This window comes from Abramis brama, assembly GCF_963993115.1.
Source record: "Abramis brama genome assembly, chromosome: 4".
Classification (NCBI taxonomy): domain Eukaryota; kingdom Metazoa; phylum Chordata; class Actinopteri; order Cypriniformes; family Leuciscidae; genus Abramis; species Abramis brama.
The window spans coordinates 6,047,169-6,063,532 of NC_139966.1; the positions used below are offsets into that span (position 1 = coordinate 6,047,169).

A 16,364-nucleotide genomic window follows, 5' to 3' on the forward strand; every position below is an offset into this window, starting at 1 on the left:
ATCCATTTTGGTCATTTGAAATTAAGTTAGGAATATGTGATCAATCCTCCGAGCTAGGGCCTTGCGTAGTATTTTGGTTGGACTGCTTTTGTTGAAGCAGTTGGGCACGTTGCTGCTGCTGATTGGCTGCTGAAAGTTCACCTCCACCTGTTCACATGGGCATATTTCTTGCTCTGCACTCCAGTGGGTTGCACTGCACAAACATATTCATTTTCAGTAGAGGTTTTTGATAGCCTGGCTAACGTCAGACCTCTTTCTCTTTGAGACGTGGTCTGGGAACCACATGTTCATTTTCTCGTATTTGAGGCGTAGTTTACGAATGCCCAGAGCCGTTTATTGTACTCATAGCCAATCATTTCAATTATACCAGATGACGTACGTAGAGCGACAGATATTCAACGAAGACGACAATGATGGGTCAGAGATTTATGTGTATACCGGAGTCCTGCACGGGGTCCGATTTTGTAAATCCGTACCCGCCCGTACCCGCAGTGCTTAAAACCGCACCCGACCCGTTTTCCGTCAGCAGCACTAATTAAAATCTGCACCCGACCCGCTTAAAATAGAACCGACACCCGAAATAAATCAGTTTAGACTATAACATTATAGATACACTTACAAAAATGTTTATTGCCAGGTCATACAGAAGTTATAACAAGACAATTAACACAAGGACAACTTCAGCCGAAGCTGTCAAAAGGCCGATACATGAAGAACATGGCTAACGTTACCACAAAACTGAGTAGCCTTAACATTTTACCAATCGAACAGACACGCAATTTCGTCTAGCCTACATCTGACCATTTTGGGTTCAAACACGCCCTGCACACCACACATACTTAGTGTTAAATTTGAAAAATACTGTTCGATAGAACTGCTTTGTTACCACAGTTTCTGTGTGCTTCCTCAGGGATGAAGTTCCACATTTGCGACTATCCAACACGAAAATGTTTGCAGCAAAGCTTTTCACAATATTTTCTTCAGATAACTCCAAATTTCTCCCACACACTGGACTGGATTTTTGATGACGTATTGTGGACAACTTTACAATCTCCACTAGCTATTCTTTTCTTCAACTCCTCAGCATCCATCTCGACGACTGCAAGCAGTTTATGATGAATTTTTAAAAGTGAAAGTAGCCTAGTTAAAGTTATAGATCCTGGGAGGGCGTGGCGCGTCGGCACAAATAAACTGATGTGGATTTTAAATTATTTTATCAACTTGAAATACAGGCATATTTTTGTAGATGTGTTCCTAAAATTTTTTACGTCTGTCATGTTGGATCCATAGATATAAACAAACTACTTCAGTGTGTCGCATAGATGTCGTCATCGTCTTGCTGCTCTCTCACTACAGTTGTTTTTTTGTTTTTTTTTGTTTTTTTACGGCTTAGGGCAAAAACCTAGATTGGGTTTCCCCATTCTGCCTTGAGCGCAGCGTGACTTTATTCAAGCTGCGCTCAAGGCAGAATGGGGAAACCCAGGCTAGGTTTTTGCCCTAAGCCGTAAAACAAAAAAAACAAAACAAAAACAACTGTAGTCATATATCACATTGACTGTGCTATAATAATGTTTTGAAATATTGGACTCCTCTTGACACAGGTGCTAGACCGTAATGCATCAAATGATCAGATATCAAATAAAAGATAAACATAAAGAAGGCCATGGCTGCTGCCTTCATTCACTTTTGCATGGAAGCAGAGCACATCCCAGCAACGCCTCTCCAAAATCGCACATCTCCGAGTCTGGGCCAAAAGAGTCAAAGAGTCAAAGCTCTTTGCCACTTTCATCATCAGAACTTTGAGTCAGAATGAGCTGGTGAGTTAAAAAAAAAAAAACTCTTTAAACATTAATGTTAGGATCCTAGCCTGGATTCCAGCCGAACTTAGCCCCCCTACAAAAATTTTAGGTCGGTAAGTTCGGTCTGGACTGGATCCGTTGAGGAGCTACTATGCCCAAACAAAAATTGTTCAGACCAATCAAATTGTCAGGGCGGGACAGATGATGGATGGACAGATGAGCAACGTAATCATCTACGTCACCAACGAGCGCTTGGGTTGAATTCGTTAACAACAAAGACGACAGCCGCTGGAGAACTGAGATTTCACGAGTTCACACTTACAAATAAGTCAGATAGAATAAATGCATATTTGACGTGCTGCCAAAACCCAAAGTACTCCCCCCGTATTCCTGGCTGTGGAAGAACAAGCCGAGATTGAGTGGAGGGATGCTGAAACTGTCAAAGGAATGTTAGGTGAGTTGACAGTGAATATATGTTTCCTCTCATGCTGATAGGGTAGACATGGTGTTTGATGACAAGTTGATTGGATTGATTATTATAATGTGCTCCTCCCAAACTTTGTTTATGAAACATTGTGTAGATTCCGTCACCGCCTTTTAAATGGAAGTTATCGACAGCGCATTAATTTTAAAAGAGGAACAGAGAACCACGATCAAGGCATTTGTCGATCGGAAACATGAAACATGAATGAAAACTTACTCCGTTGCTCTGATTGGTTGTAGGTCTATCCAATTGAGTGCAGAGGCATTTTCCTTCCTGATTCGGTTGAAACACGCCCCATAATCAAAGCTCAATGGAGCAGTATCAGACTCACGTTCTTACTAGAATCTGAGTATGACAACGTCAGGCTATTACGACCCCAGTGTGGGTCATATTGTGTGGGTTTAATTGTCCATTGTCATTTGTTTTGTAGGTTGGAGTTGGAGTGAGTGACGTCATGATGACTGATGGTTTACACCTGTGCTAGAGCTGATGCCGGCAAACTAAAGCAGCTCCCTTCAGTCATGACGGGGTGCTCTCCCCTCGTGCCATTTTGTTGTCATCTTAGTTGTTGTCTTGTTCCCGTTTTGGTCTATTCTCTTACTTTATTACTTTTACTTTAATAAATGTTATTCCTTTTTGCATACCAGTTTAACGTGTCATCTCCTTCTTTGTCACGGCTTGTGAGCCGGCCGTGACATTAAGAACTCAGAAACAGCTATGTACAGTCAAAACATACATTGTTATCAAATCACTGAAAAACAAAAATAAGTCAGTGACCTCTGCTTCTTATAGAGATTCAAGAAATTATTTTAAGATCTAAATCTGTAAAACAAAAACATGGATGTGACATTTTATAGAGATGGAAACAAAGAAAGAAAAGATTTTAAGATGTAAAATGTCAGTGATCTCTCCTCCTGGCTCATCTGGGACGGCACCATAGGCGCCATACAAAATACTTTCAGGCTGAGGCTTACCAGTAGGGAGCTAGCTGGGCAGTGAGTATCCTAAAACCACACCACTCACCAAACTCTACTCCACACAAACACGCTCACACTCGCTAAGTGATAGAAACGCAGGTGCCAACGGCAAAAACACTCAGTGAAGGAGACACCACCACCATAAGGACAAAGGCAGCTAGCTTCACTACACCAGAGGCCTTGCATGGCTGACACCACCGTCGGTGTATGAATGAGTGTGTGAATGGGTAAATGTGAGGCAATATGTAAAGCACTTTGGTGGCCATAGGTCTATGAAAGCGCTATATAAATGCAGTCCATTTACTGGACTGGACATTTACTGACTGGAGTTTCTTAAAAACTTAGCGGCAAAAACAGCTATGGAGGACAACAGCATGGTTTCAGCTGCGACACATGAGCAAGACACCCAACCCCAGCTGCTCCCGACGAGCTGGATGGTGCCTTGCATGGCTGACACCACCGTCGGTGTATGAATAAGTGAGTGAATGGGTAAATGTGAGGCAATATGTAAAGCGCTTTGGTGGCCATAGGTCTATGAAAGCGCTATATAAATGCAGTCCATTTACTGGACTGGACATTTACTGACTGAAAAATACAAAAAAAAAAATTTTTATTCAACTCAAAGTAATTGAATAATATCATGGCAATCATACATTTCACAATTTTATATTTATGTATTAGTGTCAAGTATTCATAAGTGTATATTTATATAGCCTAAATTACACTACACAGAAATAATATACAGTTAAATTATGCTTATTTTAAATGTATTGAGCACGCTAGGTATGAAAAAATATAGGCTTTTAATCTTTTAGTACGCAAAACCATGATATATGAAACGCATCAAAACAGAGTGCACAAAACGCGTATGGGCATCGCGGGTGCAGAATGATGTGCTCAAAGCAACATGGAGTGTGCAGTGCTGCACAAGTGCGCATTTAAAAGTTCACGGCACAAAGCGAAGAAATGACGAGCGCACAAATCCTAGAGCAGGGGTCGGCAAGTAACTTTGGCCGCGGGCCAATATTTTTTTTAACCAGTAGATGGCGGGCCAGCCACACTATGGATACAAATTAAATACTCTTATATAGGCCTATAATCGCGGAATATGATGGGTCCGTCACCGTCCGTGGATCATTCGTTCAATCGTTAAAAAATAAAAAGATGAAAAACGACTTGTTTTTCCATTATTTATTTCCTGAACTAAAATGAAAAAACGAATAACGACGGGGGTTTCTGATTTTCTGATTGTGTTTAGATCAAAAATAAAAAAATAAAAATTACTGGATTAGACTAATTTTGATTTTTAATTTTTAATTTAACACAAGGCATATATCAAGGAAATCATTTTAAACAGACCAAGTACTATTGTGGTAACAGATTACAGCCATTTTAATAAAGGTGTGAATAGCAATCATGCCTCATTCGCTTACAGTCCGACTTTTGAACTTTATTCCTTTTTTTTAATCATTATTTATTCGGGACACACACATACACACCTAAGGTTTAAGGAGGTCTGCACGGGACTGTTTTTTATCCCGTCCCGCTCCCACAAGGTTCTCTTAAAATACACTCGGTGTTAAGAATTAAGTGCGGATACGCTGTCAAAAGATGTCGGGAGTGGGCTATTGTCAGTCAGACCGCCCGCTCCGTCCAAAGTATACCAGAGTTCTGACCGCTACCGTCTTTTGACGTGCGAATGGACAGAAAGTGGTCAAGCGTATAACTAGTCGCGGCAGGCGCAAATTTGACGCCTATTCGCGTCCGGTGTGAACGCACAGTTATACTTTAAAATGTAATCCCGCGATGCATATTCCCTATGGGCGTTTCACACAGTATGCGGCGGGCGCCGCATCGCCGCGCGACTACGGCTTTTCTCAAGTAGTGGAAGAATTTGTGCAGCATTTAGGACTTCCAAAATAATCCGGCGGGCCAGAAAATATTACTGGCGGGCCAGTTTTGGCCCGCGGGCCGCCAGTTGTCGTTCCCTGTCCTAGAGCATATCTGTGCAACAGTTTATTGATAATTTGTTTCAGTTTTAAATTCCAGTTATTGTGCGTTTGATGTCGATTCATAATCCTTGTGATGTGTGTGATCTAACAAGTGAGTCGTTTAAAAACAGCAACAAATTCCAACAAAATAAAGTAATTTTATGCAAATACACAGCCTTTTATCTACAGATCATGCATGATAATGAAAATAGATAATATTGGAGAGTTTTACCGTGCATCCAACCGGAAGAGGCTTGTGCGCTGTTTGAATACTGAATGGAGAATGACAGCCGCAGAGGAGGGAAAACGAGTTTCCGTAAACTTTAATGATGTAAATAGACTTCTGTCCCTCACATTAAGCTATGGAAGGACTTCAGATGACTCTGTCACCCAAACTGATATGAAAAAAGTGGGAGGCGCCTAAAAGCGCGCTGTTTGCATCCCTGGTTGTCTCTCTCTCCACATGGCCTGGGCTGTCTGTATCCAGAAGGCCAGAGCATCTCCCTGATCCAATAGCATGTTCACTACAAGGACACACACATGCTTTGTCCAAAATCATACCTGCTTTCTCTGGGCGAACTGCTTTACTGGATCATAGGAATTTGTTTACCCTTTTAACATCTCAAAACGCCCTTTCCCACAGACCTGTACAAAGCAGATCTCATCATAATGAGCCAGTGAGTTTAAAAATAAATAAAATAATAAAGTCGTTCCTGTTTTCCCTGGGCAACTGGCCTTTCTGCCTTCAGGATCTGGCAGCACACCTTAATAAAAAAAAAACACACTGACGGTGTTGTGGTGTCAATTCTTTCCAGGGAAATGACTTCAGAGATATTTGATATCAGAAATATTAGACTTTATTAACAAACAAAGCAGAGTGCCCGCAGAAAGATGCCTGCAGAAAGATTGTCCAGCAAACATATATACCTACTCCTTGTCCCAAAGATGGTAATACATTCTATAGTTATTTTGAGAAATAGTTTTGTACATTACTGAAATAGAATTCTCTGAAATAGAACACAGCTCTCAGGTTCCAAAGTCTCCTAAAGACACACACAGAGGAAATAATAGTGTACATTGTATAGTTAAATTACTTATTATCTAAACAATAAAATCTTCAACAACAGTCCGTCACCATCGAGCACAGATGGCCAATGTTACACAGTGACGTCAGGATCAGAACTTTGAACTGAACGAACTGATACTCTGTTACATAATGACCTTGGGATGTGTCTTCACTGGGCCTTCAAGCTTGTTCCCTACGGGAATGGAGAACTCACATTGTAACCGCTGCTCTGGACTTCAGAAGAGGAGAACTCGCTCACTGTGTTAGAGTCACTGCTCCCATGTCTTCAACAGAAAATATCTGAGATGGAGCTGCTCACTGACACTTCGCTGATTGTAGGGCTTGATGATCTTGATGGAAGCTCAGTCTGCATCAACATAAATTTACTTTAAGACTGTATAAAAACGTGCTGTCTAAAATGCCTGTACAAAAACTTTCGCATTTTTACAAGCATCTTCACAAGCTTCAGATCATATATACACATTATATATGCGCTTCTCTCTGGGCTGTGGCTCTGACCTGAATATCACGACTGCACTGAGATGCCAGCAAATACAAAAACCTCATCCACCAAACACATGGGGGTTTTCGTACTTGCCTTAAACGCCTGGTTCGACACGCTTCAGCCACTGGATATCGGGCTTCAAGTCGCCGTGTCCGTCAGTAACGTTAACCTGCACCAGCCGCTTCTGTGTCATCTATGTTATTCCTGTAGACTCCCTCTAATTGTCAGCAATAAAAAAAACTAACAAACAACAATGAAAACTATAAAACTCAGTTTGTATAATAAAATGCATATATAGAATAGGTCAAAAGTCTTGTTTGCTGGTACATTATACAGCATATGTCTGTCCTCTGGAGACTCACAGGGCCTCTTTAAAACAAGTAAAATTAGGATAATGGAATAAGAAAAACTGTTTCTGTTTGAATTAACATTATTTTTCTTACCTAATTGGCAGATAATTTTGCTTGCTCACTTAATTTTGATTAATTCCCACAGAAAACAGTACTAAATATCTAACGTTATTTCAATAAGTAAATCGATCTTGATTTAAAAAAAAATGTTTGCTATTTGGACTGGAAACAAGACAAATATACTAAGTAGGAAAAGCATTTTTTTTTTCACTATCCCCAAATGACAAAGGGATATTGAAATTCAACTTACAGAAAACAAGATACATAATGCTTATCTAGTAAATGGTTATTGATTTACTTTTTTTCTTTTCTAGTTAAAAGATAAAGGTATTAGTTAATACCAAACAAACAAAAACTTTAAATCAACATGAAGCCATAATATTAATAAATAAAATATGGTATAATTACAGTTTGAGTAAATGACTTCCATAATATTTTAGTAAAGCTATGCCTGAATCAGAAAGTTTGCATTGTGAGTGAGACCTGGCAAAGATTACACCATTATTATCTCCAACATTGCGTGTAGGTAACAATATTCTGTAGGACTGTCAAAAATCTTCTGTTATCATGGTTTAGTTGTATTTTAAAACACTGCTTTTCAAACATTGCTCCTAAACAAAATCAGTTTATGTTGTTTCCTTTGACTTATGTATGCAGATTTGATTAGGTGTGCTCTAAGGAAGAGAACTATTGTATTAATTATTCGTCCCGTGTGGGGCCCACTAATCATGTAGTAAACAAAACAGCTAGACGAAAGAGATTTATAGTCCTTATGCCACTAATGTCTGGGAACGTATGGCCAAACTCAGGGCCATATAATACATGCGCCTTAACTTTTACTACCCCATCTGAACTAAAATCTAGGTCAGCACTGGGTCTTATCCATATTAACATCCGTAGTTTGTTACCTAAATTGGATATGGTTCATATCTGGGTTAGAAACACAAATGCGGATGTTATAGTAATATCCAAATCTTGGCTGAACAAAACTATTTTAACTCAATTTTTATTTATTTCCCCAGAAAACAAGACTTAAGGGAATAGTTCACTATGGAAGTCAATGGGACCCAAAAACTGTCTGGTTACTGACATTCTTCTAAATATCTTCCTTTGTGTTCAGCAGAAGAAAGAAATTCATACAGGTTTGAAACAACATGAGGGTGAGCATATGATGACAGAATTTTCATTTTCAAAGTGAACTACTCCTTTAAACAGCGTGAACTATTAGCTCTTAATCTGTCTGTTTCAAAGACATGTCAACACACTATAGTGGGTTGTTACAGACCTCCATCAGCCTCTAGCGATGCTTTATCCTCTTTGCTGAGCTCCATGAACTATAAAGAATTACTACTAATGGGTGATTTTAACTTGAATTGGATGCACCACAGGTATCTGATGGTTTTAAAGCGTTCTGAGACACTTATAATCTTTTTCAACTGGTGGATTCACTTACCAGACCTAATTAGACATTTCCTGAAAAATCCACATTATTGGATCTTGTTCTCACAAATGCCCCTCATAAATATTCTTTAAAAAATTAAAGAAGTTAGGAAGTTAAGTCTTGCTTTTCATTTAATGCAAGGAAGAATCTTGTGTCTGCGACTTTCTTGCCGATTCTTGATTATGGGGAGGGTAGTGTATCAGCATGCTCCTATGGAGCTAGAATTGTGTCTTTATTACATACGAGAAAATAAAAGATCTGAGAGAAAAAATAGTTTGAGAGAAAAAGTTATCACACTGATCGCAAAAAAAAACATTTTTTATCTACTCACTAAATAAGGCGTGAAACTATCTAAATCAAAACATTCATTTGGCATTTGATTTAAAAATAGGTGAGGTGAGGTGAGGTGATTTAAAACCAGGTGAGTTTGCAAGTTTACGTAGCATAATGGCTGGTTAGCTTTACTAGCGATTAGCAAGCAAATAATATAATACACATTCATTCATGAATATGAGTGCTATTTTTTAATGTTTAATCTTCAGTGATACTGAACTTGCTCAGCCAGCTGTGTGTCATCATCTTAACCCTTTAAAACCGGATGTGTCATCGACGACACAGCCAACCAAGCTGAATTCTTGTCACTGTAACTCTTCAACCGTTTGCACTATCAAAATAATTTAAATAGTTCCTGAAAGTAGACATCATGCGCTTTTCGCCAATATACGGCTTATTACAGTAATGTCATGCTTTCCATCTGAAAATGACAGCAGCGCGGGATGGAAGGATTTGAACAGAGAGATTCGACGCGCGGCAGGTTAGAGTGTTTTGGATTGCATAAAATAATAAAAGAAACTAACAAATACATGGCGAAAGAAGTGTTAGACAGCAGAAGAGGGGATTGGGATAATTTTTCATGAAATCTGGGAGGCGGATGGCCGTTACTCTTTCACGTATGTAAGCATGTAGTGTGTGTGTGTGCATGCCTGAATGGGTGCATTTGTATGTGTGTGTGTATGAAAAAAGTATCCTAAATGAAAACTGTGCAACTCAATGTCACAAAAAACACTTGTATATATGTATTATAGTTTGTCATTTTTTAACTTTAAAGTGTTAGTTTCTTTCGTTCATGATTTTTTCTGCTTTTTTTCTAAATAAAAATCAGTAAATTTATTCTCATTTTTTTATTTTTGTCTATTTAAATTCTATTTACAAACTCACCACATACAATAATGGTCAATAACTGTAATTTGTTGAAAGCTTATCTTTTTCTGAGAAAGATGACAACTTGCACATGAAGATAGCACATTGTTTTAGAATTTTACAGTCAAAAAATCAAATTATGTGAAAAACACCTATTTTAGCTTCAGGTTCTAAAGGGTTAACCAAACATTGGAGTGTCCGTACTCAACTAAACTAGCCATAAGGCAGAGGCGCCATCTATGCAGGTGAACCGAACAATGGTGTAATGATTCAGTTCGACTCCCAAGACAAGACGATGCTCCCCCGACTGGCCAATAGTAACGTGGCCCCGCCCATGACACAATTCTCACAGTGAAAGCAGAATCCTGACACGAGAGCAAGAAATTGAATCGAGAGCCATTTGAGTTTTGAGAGAAACACTTTTTTTAGAGGAAATGTTTTCACACTAATAGCAAAAAATATATATTTGAGAGTTCTTTCAAAGTATTTTTAGAGAGATTTTTTTTTTTCTCAGAAATAATTTAAAAAATTTCAAATTTATATTTTTTTATTTTCTATGAGAAAATACTTTCTCTCAAAACTTTTTTTAGTCTCAAATATTATTTTTTGCTATTGGTAAGAAAACTTTCCCTCAAATATTCTTTCTCTCATGAAATGTTTTTTTGCTATCAGTGTGATAACTTTTTCTCTCAAACTTTTCTTTTCTCTCAGATAATTTATTTTCTCGCATGTAATAAAGACAATTCTAGCTCCATATGCTCCCTCTTATATTCTTGCGCCCCTAGATGCTGTGTATCACGGTGCCATAAGATTTATTACGAATTGTAAATTTTCTACACATCATTGTGCATTATACAACAGAGTTTCTTGGTCTTCTCTTGCTGTACGAAGGAAAATGCATTGGTACTTATTGATGTATAAAGCCATTTTGGTTTTTTTTACCATCTTATCTTTGTGGTATGCTAAATCAAAAAGTAGCAGGTAACTATTCATTGTGTTCACAGTTTTCCTACAATCTGCATGTACCTCGAGCTAGAGCTAAGTTAGGTAAAACTGCTTTTAATTATGCTGTACCAACAGATTGAACTCTCTCCAAATGACATTGAGGCTGAATCATTTGGTGTCTTTCAGCAATTTTACAACACTTACACATGCGCTAGAGAAAGATTTAATGACTTGCAAATTCTTCTGAGATTGTATTTTTAATACCAATTTATTGTGTGCTGTATTGTTTTATTGTTATATGTGTGTTTGAATAAGTGGGCCGTCTATCTTGGCCAGGACACTCCTGTAAAAGAGATTTTAATCTCAGTGAGGTTCTCTCCTGGTTAAATAAAGATATAAATATAAAATAAAAAAATTGTGAGAATTTCTGATTTTATTTCTTCCCCTTTGTCTAGGAGTGAAATCTGTCTCGCTCGCACGGAAACGTGCATTTGGAGGAAAATGATGACTGTTTGTTCTCTTCAGAGCTGGAGAACTGCTGGAGAGTCTGAGTCTGTAACGTGGAGCGCTTCTGTGTCTCACACGGCCTCTAAAGACATCCATCCTAACAGTATCTTGTGAAATCCCAAAAATAAATGAGATAAATAAATGTAAACAATCAAAATAAAATGGAGAACAAGCCTATCGCGACGTTTCGGTATGTGTAGGCTACCTTCTTCAGACAGGCTTGTAAATAAATGTAAACAAAAAAGATATACAGATAAATATATTATATATTTATATAATAATAAGATATTTTATAATATATTTTTCTTATTAATCTGTCTTCAATAGTGTTCTTTTTTTAAATTCGATACTACAGAGCGATCGTCCTGTCTGCACACTCAACAAGTGAAGCGTGAGAGAGTGAGCGCGCGCATTGCGCGCCCCCTTAAATAGACTGCCGTTGAAAAAAAACTTTATTTTCCGAAAAACGGCTAAACTAAGCTTTAAACAGTCAAAACTAAAATCCAAGTCGGCGAATTGTTAGTAAATAAGTGAAAGCACAGATGTATAAAAGGATTTTTGTGAAAAAAGTTTAAATTAAAGAGTTACACGATGTTTTAGTGTAATTAGGTCACTCTCTCCTCCGCACATGGTCGAGCAAGAGTGGAGAGACAATGAAACAACAGAGTCCACGAGGGAAAATGGCAATATAAAATCGAATTCTTGTTACAATTGCATGGGAATGGTGTGTACATGTAGCCAGGGTTGTGCCTAATCATACTGATGTGAACATATTTTTGTATCTGTGTTGTGCATGTTGTTATTCATTTTTAAAGTACTCAACTCATGGCGACGACATCGGATGACGTCACGACCATCGTTCGTCGTGTGAAATGTGGTTTTCCTCGTCATGAGGGAAAATATTTATTTTATATCAAAATATCGTGTTTTAATGCCTCAAATCATACTATACATATCCTTAAAGGGATAGTTCAGGATTTTAGACATGAATCTCTATAGCTTCCCCATAAGCAGTGTGGTGCATTGACCATGACTTACCCCCGACAGCGTCCTGTGAGCCGAGCTCCGGTCCAGTTTTGGTCAAGATGAAATTAGTCCGGCAAGTTTGCTGGGGTCACGGCAATAAAGCTTTTTTCTTCTCAAATCAATATGTGTTCAAAAGAGTGATATATTTGCAGCACAAAACCGCTGTCTATGGAGAGGTCAGACCTCGTAATGGCTTGGCACTATTTTCTTCCCCGTCATATCACTGCGCGCTGCCGCTACCAGCGCTGCCGCTACCGCTACGGCCAGCTGGGAGCCGCGCACGTGTCACTTTGTTTACAGCTCGTAAAGAGAACGATAACATGTCTGACTACAGCAGCGACGATGACAACATTGACTTCGACACACAGCCAAAAGGATATCTTTACGAACCTGAATACACAGATGACGAGTTACGCCAGATGGAGTTAGAAAGGAAAGAAAGTTAGAAAGTTGTTTGTACAGTCCGGATAGTCACAAGTCCGCACCATTTTCTACAAAGCTTGTACAAACTGATCGCTCTTGGTGAGTAGCTATGTTAGCTCGTTCGTGTAGCTGTTCTGAGCACGTAAACACTGCTGTAAACTGCCGAACAACTGAAAAAGTGGTGTGCGCCTGCGCAGCTCGCAGCTGGCTGTAGGTAGCGGCAGCGCGCAGTGATATGACAGGGGAGAAAATAGTGCCAAGCCATTACGAGGTCTGACCTCTCCATAGACAACGTTTTAGTGACGCAAATATATCACTCTTTTGAACACATATTGATTTGAGAAGAAAAAAGCTTTATTGCCGTGACCCCAGCAAACTTGCCGGACTAATTTCATCTTGACCAAAACTGGACCGGAGCTCGGCTCACAGGACGCTGTCGGGGGTAAGTCATGGTCAATGCACCACACTGCTTATGGGGAAGCTATAGAGATTCATGTCTAAAATCCTGAACTATCCCTTTAACATCTCAATCAACTGGTATTCGGGTAAGATGGATCATATTTTTAATTCTGGATGTTGTTTTTAATTTTTAATGTGTTCCTCAGAAGGAAAATAATTAATTTAAAATCAACCAAATTAATTTCCATGCCAAAAACGGCTTATATTATATTGTATTTACCCTACTAACAAGGGACGTCCCCCGGACTTTTCGAACGTCCCCATAGGTCCGCATTTGGTCCGCTTTGTAACGTTCGCTGACGGACATTCTGATGACGTCCGCAATTGGTCCTCTTTGTAACGTTCGCTGACGGACATTCTGATGACGTCCGCAATTGGTCCGCTTTGTAACGTTCGGTGACGGACGTTCTGAGGACATTTGTCCGGGCCAGTGTGCGAACGTCCCTATTTCGTCCCTCACCTGCCATTTCCATGACAACACTTGCAAAATCCAGTCGTATGCGTTTTCTTTTATCATCAGACCTGACACCTTGCAACTCAGACAAAAGAATAATTAAACAAAAATATAAATGCAAATAAACTAAAAATAATTTAATTAATTTTAAAATTAGGTTTGTTAAAAATGTTAGTGTTTTAATGTTATGTTAAGATAATAAACTTAGTAACTTCTATCACTATCCAGATAGCACAAGTACGTCGGGCCGACGTTGGCCCTATGCACAAAGTTCCATCGGCACGATTTCGCTCCGAGATCGTTTGCTCATCGGCAATATGTCGCCTCGCCTTTTTTTTAACATGTTCAGTGTGTTTATTTAACCTAATTTAACATGATAAAAGGTATTTGATGTAATATAAATGGTTGGTGTATATCTTTTTTGCATTTTAAAATAAAATGTATTTGTAGTGTCTAGAATTTTTTTGTCAATTGTAGTGTATTCGTGTTCGTTATTCAACAAAAAGGGAAAGTAGTAATTAAAAAAAAAATGTAATCACTAAACAATTTGGTTATAATTGCTGATAATGAGACTTCATTGGTTATGTGTCAACAACTGTAAGAATTAGTAACATCAGGGTTTCTGCAGGTTTCAGTAAGTCAAATTTAAGACCTTTTTTAAGACATTTTAAGACTATAAAGATTGAAATTTAAGACCTACACAACACATTATCCAAATTAGATAGATAGTTACCCTGGGATCATTAGAGTATCTATCTATCTATCTATCTATCTAGGATTATCTGTACTTGCATATTATACTTGTCATGAACTGCTCCGAGACATGAAAGTTAGATCCAAACGCAGCTTTATTTGAGGGCAATCCAGAGGTGTAATCCAGTGTACAGGCAAGGGTCATACACAGATAGGCAGTCCAAACAAAGAAACAAACAAAACAGGCAATCAAAACAGGCAAGAAATCCAAAAACCAAGAGACATGAAAACCGGGAGAATACTCAGAATTGCAGTGTGACACTAAAACAAGACTTTGCGGTGAGTGAATGAATGAACGGGGTGATGAATGGATGATGAATGAATGAATGGATGATGAGACAGATGAATGCAATCAGTGAATGAGGTACAGGTGAATGTGATCAGTGATAAGTGATGATGAGTCCGGGCAGTGAGTTATGGGAAATGTAGTTTGTGAGTGATAATAGTCTTATGTGGAGTGCCCTCTGGTGGCTCTCAAGGGCACTCCAGCTGGTGACCGTTACATAGCGCCCCCCCCCCCCCCCCACCCCCACCCCCACCCCCCCCCCCCCCCCACCCCCTTTAAGGAGCGGATTCCAGACGCTCCTAAAACTGCCCAGGAGGGAGGTGGAGCGGAGTCGGACCCGGGGGCGGGATGGAGGGCCAGGCCCGTACAGCGGAAGAGGACCTGAAGACTGCGGCAGGGCGGAAGGCTGGGGCGGATCAGGCTGTGCAGGCGATGAGGGCGGAGCAGGCTGTGCAGGCGACCAGGGTGGAGACGACCCTTCAGGTGGCCAGGGAGGCGACCATGGCACAGGAACAGGATCCAGCGGCGAAGAGGGCTCTGAGCTGGGCAGGACCAGCGGCGAAGAGGGCTCTGAGCTGTACGGAACCAGCGATGAAGAGGGCTCTGTGCTGGACAGGACCAGCAGTGAAGTCTCTGTGCTGGACGGGACCAGCGGTGAAGAAGGCTCTGTGCTGGACAAGACCAGCGGGGAAGGCTCTAGCTTGGCGAGCATGTTGCTTGCTGTCTCAGGCGCGGCGGGCATGATGCTGTGTCTCAGGGGTGGCGGGCATGGCGCATACTGCCTTGGCTTCGGCAGATTTGGCGTGAAGTGCGGGCTCGGCTGGACTGGCGTGAAGTGCAGACGGTGACATGGCGTGCCACGGAAGGAAGCTCTCCAGACATCTGGAGAGTGCCTCTCTCCAATCCAGACCGGAGAGATCGGGGAGCTCCCTCGGGTCGACCTCCTTAGCCCCCAGCCGGTAACACAACTTAACATTGCCTCGTCACCCAGAGAGAAAGAGGCAGCGAGAGGAACAAACCCCCAGGTGTACTGGAACAGATCGAGGCTATCCAGGGCCAAGGCCGCGATCTGTCCAGCGAACTCCCGGCTCATGCTGGGAAGATCAGGCGAGATCCGTACTGCTGGATTCCTGTAGGTCATAGTTGCTGGATCTGGGTGTGGCGAAGTCTTCTGTTACGATCTGCTCTGAGACTTGAAGGTTGGGATCCAAACGCAGCTTTATTGTGGGTAATCCAGAGGCGTAATCCAGTGTACAGGCAAAAGGTCAAAACACAGGTATGCAGTCCAAACAAACCAACAAAGGAACAAACAAAACAGACAGGGACCAGAGGCAAAAGAGTAATCCAGGGAACGGGGCAAGAAATCCAACTAAACCAAAAGACAAGAAACTAGGGAAACCAGTCGGAATTGCAGTGTAACACTAAAACAAGACTTCGCGGTGAGTGAATGAATGAACATGGTATAAATAGACTGAGACTAACAGGATGATGAGACACAGGTGAATGCAATCAGTGAATGAGTTACAGGTGAATGTGATCAGTGATAAGTGATGATGAGTCTGGGCAGTGAGTTATGGGAAATGTAGTTTGTGAGTGATAATAGTCTTATGTGGAGTGCCCTCTGGTGGCTCTCAATGG

The 16,364-nt window shown here is 40.3% G+C and overlaps 1 long non-coding RNA gene across 1 annotated transcript in view; it reads left to right on the plus strand.

The window, feature by feature from the left end:
* The window catches only part of LOC311081627, a 525,325-nt gene that overhangs the window by 18,124 nt on the left and 490,837 nt on the right, over positions 1 to 16,364 (plus strand). The window lies entirely within an intron of this gene.